Below are 11,388 nucleotides of genomic sequence, written 5' to 3'. Positions count from 1 at the left end.
GAGTCCAAAGTAGTTGTGACCTCTTGGCCAAATTCCTTAATCTCCTTAAGTCTCAGTTTCCTCATTTGTAAGGCGGGGATCATAAAAATGCTTGACCTTAAGGGTTTTTTTCTTAAGGATTAATGTTAGTATTTAAAGCACCGTCTGGCACTTGATAAGCACTCAAAAGCTACGATTACTGTTGTTGTTGTCATCTTCCACGACTGTTTTTAAATTAAGTTGGTGGTTAAAACATTTTTTCAAGTACGGGCCCTGACAGCTAGGAGATGAAAGGGGAGCTGCGGAGGTCTGGCCGAGGCCCAGGGCCCCACCTGCTCTGCCAGCAAACCCCACACCCAGGAGGCATCTTCAAAGAACCCCTAGGATCCCAGAGCACATTTTGAAAATCCCTGAAGAATGTTATTTACAAGTGAAAACAATGCCCCTCTTTTGAGGTTTGCTCTGCATTTGTTAGCCAGTAAGGCTTAAATAAGAAAGGTCATAGTCAGGGCGAAACGGCTGCATTTAAAGCAGAGAGAAAAACACAGTGAAGAATGTGCCCCTGGAAGTAAGGTACTCAAAAGCAGGCAGTAAATTCACATGGTTACCTTAGAATAAAAATGTTTACATCGAGATTATTTTTGGCAAATAAAATAGGATTAAAATTCACTTCAGGTTAACTTGAGGATAAAATGGATCCTTACTTTAGCTTTGTATTTATATCTAAAACATGGCTAGATTTAGTTAAAAGAATTTAGCCAGAGCCCTAACCAACTTTGGCTCAGTGGATAGAGCGTCCACATGCAGACTGAAGGGTCCTGGGTTTGGTTCTGGCCAGGGTTGGTGGCTTGATCCCCAGTGGGGTGTATGCAGGAGGCAGCCGATCAATGATTCCCTCTCATCATTGGTGTTTCTCTCTCTCCCTCTCCTCCATTCCTCTCTGAAATCAATATATATACACTAGAGGCCTGGTGCACAAATTTGTGCACGGGTGGGGTTCCTCGGCATGGCTGGTGATCAGGGCCGATTGGAGACATCTGGCTCAGTCCCCGTCAGGGCCGGGAGGTTGGCTGTGGGAGCGCACTGAACAGCTGGGGGCAGCTCCTGTTTTCATCATCTGCCCCCCGGTCAGTGCACGTCATAGCAACTGGTCACTGGTCATTCCGGTTGCCCGGTTGCCTAGGTTTTTATACAGATAGATATAAAATTCGGCCAGAAAAAATAATGCCCCATTTGTCTGGACACATTCTTCAGTTACTCAACAAATATACCTGCTCAAGTAAGTAAAGTTCATATGAAATTTGGTAGTTTATTCTTAAACTTTCTAAGTTGCATCTATATATCATGAAAACTTGTTTGCAGATCAATACTCTTGTCAATAGATTGTGCATCAAACTTACAGAAGTGCCTTCCCCATGGCTCTGAGGAGTCATAACACTTTACTTCTCACCAAGCCTGGCTCTCAACTCTGAAACTAAAATACAAAGGCCTAAATATGTCCCGTAGTCCAAAATTCATCCCACAAAGGAAACTTAAACCTTAACGATTATGATGGTACTCAATTACAGTCTATTAATCTTTTGTTTCACTGGCTTAAGATTTCTCCTTAATGGCAGGGTTAAGTTTGCTTTCTGTGTGCACATGTGGCTACAAAAATAACGCTGACAGTCTCTTAGGACATACAAAACGCTGGATTTTGCCTTTGCAGTTGCCTCATTAATCATCTCCAACAACGAATCATGTTAATAAAGGCTGGAATATAAGAAAAAAGGTTCTATTAAAAAGTAGGACATCAATGACAGTATGATATATTGGAAAAATTCTCAAATCTGATTTTTCAAGTCACTTCCGTTATATGTGCAGAAAATGGACTTTTACAGTGGAAAACCAGCTAATGCAACTTAGTCACTTTTTGCTTGCAAAAAAATACTATGTCTGTCTCATTTATGCTTATTTCCCCCAAAATGGCCGTTCTGAGGTCTGGATTAGAGTCACAATCATATTATAAAGAAATTGCTTCCATTCAACCTAAAAGTTATAACTAATCTCTCAGAATATGATCTAAAATGCCCTGGTGTCAGTGAGCGGTAAGTGCTTAAAGAGCAAAGCCATCCCCTCTGCTCTCATGGGCCAGCGGCTGGAGTGGCAGTGCCGTCGGTCCCCTGGGGCACAGTGTGGGAGGCCCACGCTCCGGCTGTGGTGAGACAGCAAGGGTGTTGTGGTAACTGTCACACAGCATGCAGTAAGCCTTACAGAAAGCATTTTGGTAGCTATTTTTATGAAATTCCCTCGCTCATATTTTTTCAAGTTCAAACATTGAGAACAAAATACTACGCTGACGAGCATTTAATAATTGTTAGGACTTAAACTGGCCTCCTGAAGAGGACACTGTCCATCTCTGGGACAGGACGGGCTCCAGCACTGGGCTCTGTACTTTTTCAAAACAAGGATAAGCAATACCATGCAGCCATAACATACATCTGTCTTGATGCATAAAGGAGAGGAGTGGCTTGGGCCGAGGGACCTGAAGTTTTATAAGAATTTTATAGAAACGAAATATTTCTCACATCTTTCAGAATATGATCTAAAATGCAATTAGAAGAAAAAACTCTCATCTTCCTTGTAATACACTTTCTAAAGGGAACTGAGTCATTAAATTTATATATGCTAAAATTATACTGCATAAAAATAAATTAATTATGAAATTCTTAAAAGCCTAGGATTAAGCAACATTAAAATTTTTATATCAAGCTGCAAACAAAATCTTATCTTGGAGAAGCAAGTTTAATCTCATGTTAAGTGTAGTGCAGGCAAATTAACATTTTACTTTTAAGAAATATTTCTGGATGCTTTTCTTTAAAAATCTCTCTTTGGGCATTAGTTTTCCATATTAGTATTAGCCTTAAAATGAAAAGTGAAACATTAAACTGGAAAAGGGTAGACAAGTATGGATTCTGATATTATTCTACAGAAATGAAGACACAGAATACTATCTACTATGAATGAAAAAAATTTAAGGCCCTAAACTCTGCTCAAATACAGTGTACGCCCTCCCAGTGTCCACTGTCACACAGACCAGTATGTGGAAGGATATGAATCTCTGGCACTGCGATGGAGGAAGATTTCAACTCAACGCAGCTCAGAGCGAGGAGGAGGAGGAGAGTCTCAAGCTCAGAAGACCTGCTTTATGAACGTTAACAGAATGAGTTCAGAGGCGGGATAAACACACGCTGTCCTTGTTTCTAAGATCCTTCTGTCCAAACATTCCATGAGTCTGTGTAGTTAGCAGAGATACATACGTGCTGATATGACAGAATAAGGCAGCCAGACACCACCTCATCAAACAGTGTGGACGTGGCTGGAGAAAGAATTAAAATCACTGTTTTAATTCTTCTAACGGTGACTTTGCCAGGCCGTCTCAACTCATGGTGAGACTCCATACAGCAGAATGTAAATGTAAAGACCCTTCTGCTCATGAAAGAACCAAGACCCTAATTAGGATTGTGACTAAAACTCCTTTGTGCATCAAACAGAGCATGGTGTTATTACACAAATATTCGTAAACTCTGAAGAGTGGTCAGTGATGGACGTCAGCAAGGTTGAAGTCACTGTGGTCACTTGGGACTGAATGAGAACACCAATGGAAAGAACGCTGGGAGAGTGCCCCTCAAAGAATGCTTATGGGGACAAAAGAGGAGTCGAAGGAAATCGGTCATGAACAGTGCCAAACGCCGAAGAGGTGAGGAGTCAGCTAAGTCACCGATGGCCTTTAAGAGGGTAGTTCCTTCAGACACTGAAGCTCGGTCTGTACTGCAGTGTACAGGGGTGAATGGGCTGCACATGGTGCTTCTGAGTCCCATCACGTGTCCTTTCCGAATAGACCTGACACTCCCGACGGTGCAGTATCCCGTTAGAACAACAAAACTTGTCTAATCCCTTAGGATCGGACCATCTGTTCTCATTAATTTCAATCTTAACCTGAAAAACTATTGAAACTATTTTAGATCAACATTTAAATGGTTTTGAATAGAAATTTTTTTCTTTGAGAAATTTTTTAGAGTTTATGTGAGTCCAACTGGCGACACAGGCTGTGGAGTAAGATCTCAACCCTGCTCCACATAGAAATGTGACGTGTGACTGAGAGCCTCCTATTGCGAGAGACTGAGTGACACAAAGGCCACCAGGTTGTCCTCAGTGGGTCACAACGGGGAGTCACGTGCTTGAAACAATGCCACAGGCTCCCAGGTCCGTTGGCTAGTCTTTGGTCTTGGGAACTCATTTCAGCAGAGCCTTGTTCAGGCCAGATACGCTGGTCAGTTGCTCACAAGCTCAGCATTTTCAGGCTGTGGCCGAGTAACTGACAGTCCACTGTACTGACACCTTTTATAAATGCAGGCATCAGTGAGACTCCCACAGCCTGGAGAGTCAATGTCATGGTGTGCAATCAGGGTTGAAGGGCTTCTTTATTGCCAGGATATTGTTTAACACAGGGTACACTGGCAATAAAGGGTCTAGAATTAGAAAGACAGTGTTTTATTGGCAAGTGAAAGTCTCTTCTTCTTAAGACTCTTATTTATTATTTAGGCACCAGGGAATATGGAGGGGCACCTTGTGTATTGGGATGTGGGGTTTAATGGAATTCTTATGGAAGGTCTTACTGTTTAATCAGAGTCCCCTTCTCGGCTAAAAGGATGCCACCAGTGTTAATTCTTGCTGCACCTCTAGATCTGTAACTCTGGACAGGACAGAAAGGTGGGGAGATGGTGCAGGAAGAAGTTAAGGATAGGGGCCAGCAGCCTGCAGCCTATAGCTCGCAGCCTCATGTCCTAAGGCAGTGGTCGGCAAACTCATAAGTCAACAGAACCAAATATCAACAGTACAACGATTGAAATTTCTTTTGAGAGCCGAAAACCAACTTCTGAGCATGGGCCACGAAGTTTCAATCGCACTGTATGTGCGCGCCCGCACGTGGTATTTTGTGGAAGAGCCACACTCAAGGGGCCAAAGAGCCGCATGTGGCTCACGAGCCACAGTTTGCTGACCACTGTCCTAAGGGAAGCCTTATCAGAACACAGCCATGCTGCTCAGGTACACTGTTTCTGGCTGCTTTTGTGGTACACCAGCAAAGCTGACTAGTTGTGATAGAGACCTTGTCGTCCACAAAGCAAAAGTATTTATTCTCTGGTCCTCTCAGAACAAGTCAGCTGACTTAGAATCCCACTGAAAGCAAACTGTAAAACACCACACATACACCGCCCCCACACACAACACGAGATGAGTGGGATTTTGAACACTCAGATGTGTGCTAATAAGAGATTTTTGGTAATGTGAAAATATGCTTTGCTAAAAAAACACATGAAAATTGAGGAAAGGTACTTAAGCTACCCTTTCCTTAATAACCACCTGGAGGGGGACTCAGCTTGGCTTCACCCTTTGAGAGGAGGTGCCGTTCTTTTCCTAACTGGCACCTACGTGGAACAAACACGCTCTCACTGCACCGCTTTGTTGGACAGGAAAGCTCTGCGAGGTCAAAGGCCCTTCATCCAGGCCGACCCCACGAAGTGTCAGCTTCCCCAAGTCCTCACTGGTTCCGAAAAAGTTTGTCTAACCCTAAAGAGTGGCCCAGCAGAGCGAGAGAACGAAGAGGCACCTAGAAAGTAATATATTCCTGTCCCAGAAAAAGATGCAAATGGGTAATGTAACACTTCTGTTGGCCAGTTAAGTCAAAATTATTACGGTCCATGCAAGAATTTTATGGGTAAGAAATATTTTCCCCCAAAGACTCAAGGTATGTTTTCAAGGTGAAAGTCTTTTTATTATGTTGTAGGGGAAACAATGAATGCAAAGTGCTGTGTGTGCACTAGCTTACGTCCATCTGCACAGTTCTATTTTTAGTCATCCTACCTGTCCACTCCTCCCAATTACTGCTACTTTCCAAAACCTCTGAAATGAAGGGCCTTTTTGATCAAGTTCCTTGCGTAGCTAAACTTGCATCTTTTCCCATCCCCAGGCTTGTAGAATAACTGAGAGCAGTGGTCAGTGTGACCTCATTCTCCATCACAGGCACTGAACATGCGTCTGTTGAATACATGTGTGCCCACAGACTGAAAGGCGAGCTCCCTGAGTGTGCTGTGTCACCAACAGCAGCGGAGCTGACAGACAGCCTAGGGCGTCCCGGCTTCCAGAAGGCAACTGCAGGATTCTAACCAACACCTTTAAACTTATGCAATAAAATCTTACATGGAGGCACATTTATGATCACCAATGAGAGAAACTACACACATATAAAACTAGCCGTTTATGTTGTCTTTAAATAATGTCTTCAATTTCCTTTGCTATAATGAAGATGCAGCCGTGGACTAGGCCTCTCGGAGGCTGATCCGATTTTGTAATTGCTATTCTTTGAAATGAGCTAGCTGTTTTATCTAATGATTTAGAGGACAATTACTTGACAATTAGTGTGTAACCTACTTTGGAGAATTGCCCGTGTCTCTATGTAAATACCACCATCCCAGTTTAGTAACCCAAGTGGGTGAGTCAAGATGGGGGGCAGGGTGACAAGTACTAAGCTCCACAAATCTTTCACACGAACGCTTGTCTCATGTGGTAAAATGTAAATGCCATCACCTCACATGCCTCTTCACAATATGGCAACTAAAACCTTCGACCCAGCACCTTCATGATGCGCTGTGCACTCTACGCTGCATCAGGAACCAGCTCCACATCTTCCTCACATACAGAGTTCTGACATTTGCATTAGTGTTGGCCACACTAGTCATTTCAAAACAAGTATTTTGCAGCAAACAACCAATAATCTTGTCACTAAGTATTCTGAGTTATGGAGATGGTGCACATTTAAGACTCTTGCATTGAGATCTCTAAATATTTGCTAGACTGGGTTTGGTCATTGTCTTTGGCTATGGTCACCTACGGGTGTATTGGGGAAAAAGGTCCCAAGGGTCCAGATGTGTGACCCCACATATCCTGTGCTTGACAACACAAACTACTTCTAAACAAAATATAGCTTGACAGCTACCAGCCATTAGATACTAGCAGGCAAAATCCTGAAGTTACCGATATCTTTTAAATAATCATTCACTTAATATTAAGCTCAGACTATGTGCCAGGTACTGTATTTGAATATACTTTGTAGTCTCTAATTTCAAAGTTTTCCCTAACCTAAAGTACTTACTGAATATATGTTTGATGTAGGGGAAGAATATTACAATGGAAGTTCAGGGGCCTTGGGTCCTAAAATTCATGGCAAAGTCACTATAGCAACCTGTCTGGGAATCAATTCATTATTACTCCTAAAGTTTCTTTCAACCTAAAAAAAAAAAAAAAAATCCACAATTACCTTGAAACCATGTTATATGGTTTTCTCTCACCAGCTGTTGGGACATGTGCCAAGAAGTATGAGTCTTTCACTAAGATTCTAACACACACCTAATTATGCGGGAAGATCGATGCTTTCATATTGCCAAACTGGTTGTGTTGGAAAAAAGAAAAGTGTCTGGCTGAAGGTCAGGTCGGGTTCACAGCAAGTATAGCACAGGGCAGCGAGGAAGCAGTTTCCTTCCCTTTAATTCACGTAATAGAGATCTGTGGTGTACTTTTTCTTTCCATCTTCAGTACAGAAATCAGATAGTTAAGACAGAGACTGAGCCTGAAGGACCTCTGCTTCTTATCTAACCACCGATCCAGGAATTCCATTTCTTATACCAGCTCCCACACATTGGTCTGTGATGACATGTAGTTAAAAAGAAAAAAAGTTCAAGCAGCAATTTTTTCCATAAAGTGAAACATGATTTCTAAATGTTAACTGTACCCTTTTTGGTGTCAGAATATCCTCCATGAGATATTTTGTTTTTAGTAAAGCAAAGCAAACAACTGGCAACTGTAACAGTCTGAGAAGTTTAAAGCACAGCACCCTTCCATAGAAATACTGGCCAATACTGCCGAAGCAGAGGCCACCAGCGAGTGCCCCCCTTCATCCAGAACAGCTCCAGTGCACATGGGGACTTCTGAAGCAATCCCATTTCATCTTTGGGTAATTATTAAAAACTGCCTTTTCATCTTGGGAAGTGGTCTCAACTTAACCCCTGGAACCACACAGAATGCACCCAATTCTTCTGCCTCATGACAGTTAAAGCGGTGGGGCATTACATGCTACATGGGCATCCACCCCGCCTTTAACTCGCCATTCTCCAAACTAAATTGTGACTCTTATCCCTTAGTCAAGCCTGACCATCCGGTCCTTTCTGTGATCTCCTTTGTTCTGTTACCACCACAAAAACCTAAATAACTAGTTAGTATGTTTTCTCATATTACTCAAGTTTTAAAGACATGAAATTTATATAGTTACTTATAATCCATTAATCTAATATGCAGTAAATATGGGATAAAGTGATTGAGCTTTGCTTTTCAACCCATTCCCCAAATTATAAGTGTAAATTACAGAGGAAATACTTTAATGTTTCTAAAACCTGTAGAGAAACCTTCAAGTCATCATGATGGGACCATGATGGGACACGTGCTGGTTAGAGCCCCTCTGTGCTCCAGAGCAGCTCTCCACGCAGCACGAGGAGGTAGTTGGAGGCGCTTATGCACTTCTCTTCATATAAAAATACACAAGCAAAAACCCTTAAAATAGTATATAATTCAAACTTGTAAACCTCAACTACAAAGATAACTGAATTATACATAAGTCAAAGTTTACAAAGGTGTTCCCCCACCCCAATTAGCCTAATTGTGTACACTTTGAATGCAAAAAAAAAAAAAAAAACAATGAAAAAAATCAAGAGTCAACAAAATTCACAAGCCAGAAGCAGTTTAGTGCTCACAAGTTTATATTTTTAGGTTTGATAAAGATTCTTGTGTATTTTCTAAATACACGGACAAACAGTCTTGGAAGTTTACATACATGTCTTAGGACACTTATACTAGGTAGGTAAATTACATTTAAAAATTGGTCTTCGTAAAAGATCTTCCCAAAGAGCTTTTACAAACAGCAGGCAGAGAAAGTGTTCTTTTTATGTTTACAGTGTTAAATGCTGATTCTCCCATTTCATAATGGCCTCAACCACCCCTCTCCTCAACCCCAAACGGTGTTTCCAATAGCCAGTGTACTCCAAATCTAAGTCCCCAGTGTCCCAAGGCAGGGCTTACCATTGCTTCTCCCCACACAGCCTGGCCGCCTAGAGCTGCCCCGCAGCCGCCGGGAGGCAGGGCCACAGCAGGAGCAAAGCTTCCCTTCACACCCGAAAGGGACTCAGAGAAGCCTGTACCATAGTTAAGTTTAAGGATCTGGGTGACTGAACGGCACAAAACCTGGGGTTCATGTTTCTTTTCTCATTTAAAAATGAAAATGCCGCACTGAGGCTGGGTGTCTGGTTTGCAGGCAGGTGGTGCAGCAATTGCTGCACAGGAGGAAGGTAGGGAGGACGTGCACCTGGGGACAGTGGGGAGAAAGGCATAGACGCTAGATTCCTAACAGCTGTTCTAAGGGAAATGTGTCTCCACAGGGGATTCCTTAAAAGGGTGAACTACAAAAGTTGTTGCATGAGGCCCAGTGGAGCCTCCAGAAGGGCCGGGCTCGGAGGAGGCGGTGGGAGCAGCTCGGCCTGGCCCTGGCCCTGGCCCTGGCCCTGGCCCTGGCCCTGAGGCTGCTACAGCGGGCAGGTGGCCACTGGGAGCCTTTCCTGTCTATAAAATGGAGACAATAGCACCTACCTTAGAGAGAACAGATCAAATAAAGCGCAACGGCACGTGTAGGCACTAAAAAATGGTAGCTTTTGGAATCATTATTCAGAAAAATAAACTCTTCATTCTATGTTGACAAAGTCCTAAAAATATAAGTAAAGCTTATCAAAGTTTTAAAATTTGTGATTTTAAAAACCCATCTCATCATCCTTTCCCCATGATTATACTGCTCCAGTTCTTTTCAGGCCTTTGACACTATATTGTAGTGATCGAGTTTCCAAGCCCTGGTCCTTTCCCGATTTTCTCTCTCCCCCTTCCTCGTTCCTTCTTTTCCTCTTGGTTCCCGTCTATTGCTGAACAACTGCCAGTGTTCTAAGCATCTGACACGAGTCTATGCCTCACCTCATTCTTCTCATCAGGATGGCTCTACCCAAACCGGTGAATGTTTTCTCCCAAATTTCAAAGCTACTCATGACAGTTCAGTTTCCCTTCCTGTAACATCTCTTCTTTTTTCAGCTCTTAGTTTCTGTGGTACTAAAATTTAGCAAAACATCCAGTGACTATGAAAAATGAGGGCCGAACTCTGACCGACAGTGTAGGGACCGTGTGGCGGTGACTGTCAGAAGCCTAAGAAACAGTGCATGACCTTGATTTATCTGAGAGGGTCTGTACTACAGTGAACAGGAAAGAGGCAGTTCATGCTCTTCCCCTTCATTAAAATTAAAAGCTCTGAAACATTTTTAAGTTCTAAGAGAAAAATTCAGCAAATGTGTAACACACAATTCTGCCAGGGCCCCACAGACCAAACCATGGGTATTCCGTGTTACCTCTGAGACCAACCCTAAGTTCTTAGTATCTCAACTTCCTGAAGTTGTACTGTAAGTCAGAAAAAGAACATACTTAAAAAAATAGAAACATCCAGTAGTATACCTTAGTACTAAAACTAGTTTTTAAAAATGATCTAGAAGGGTAAAGGCAGTCCCTCAAGATTATGGAACAAAATAAATTAGGGAGTCAGCAAGTAGAAAAGTTTGTCAGTTCTGTTTCTTGTGAAACGCTTACTTTAAAGAAGAAACTTTTATATAGGCTGAGGCTAATATATTCAAGAGTATAAACATTTTTCCTTTGGATTGCCTTTCTAAAAACAATATGGTAAAGTAAATATAGTCTGATCTGTCATAACACAACATCAAAGGCAATGGACAACCATAGAACATCTTAAATTAACAGTAACAAGCCATCTACATCAAACCTTGCTTCCAGCTAAACCAAGCGAAAGCACAACAATCCGTAGTGCACCACATGTGTATTCCAATTTACTGTATGCGATCTAACAGAGATTTGGGCACAGCTTACCAGATACACATAAATGGTTTACGTAGCAAAGAAAATTCAACTTACAGAGAGTAAGTTCATACTTGGGAAAAGTAAAAAGTACATTAGAGTGTAAAGCCCAGTCCAGTTTCTATGCAATAAGTGACCTGCAGTCTAATAAAGCAGATTTAGCAACTTTCAGATATATATCTTTTCTCTTTAATATATATTTATATATAGACAGATCTACCGATTGTAAACTATGGTTTATTTTAAAGGAGGGGGATAAATGGGATGAAAGAAATCTTTATACTATACTTACATATTCACAATGCAGAACATTTTATGTTTAAAATACTTTTTCATTCATAGTATCTTTACCCAGCTAACGTC

The sequence above is a fragment of the Plecotus auritus genome, assembly GCF_963455305.1.
Source record: "Plecotus auritus genome assembly, chromosome: 11".
Taxonomy (NCBI): Eukaryota; Metazoa; Chordata; class Mammalia; order Chiroptera; family Vespertilionidae; genus Plecotus; species Plecotus auritus.
This window is presented reverse-complemented; position numbering follows the sequence as displayed.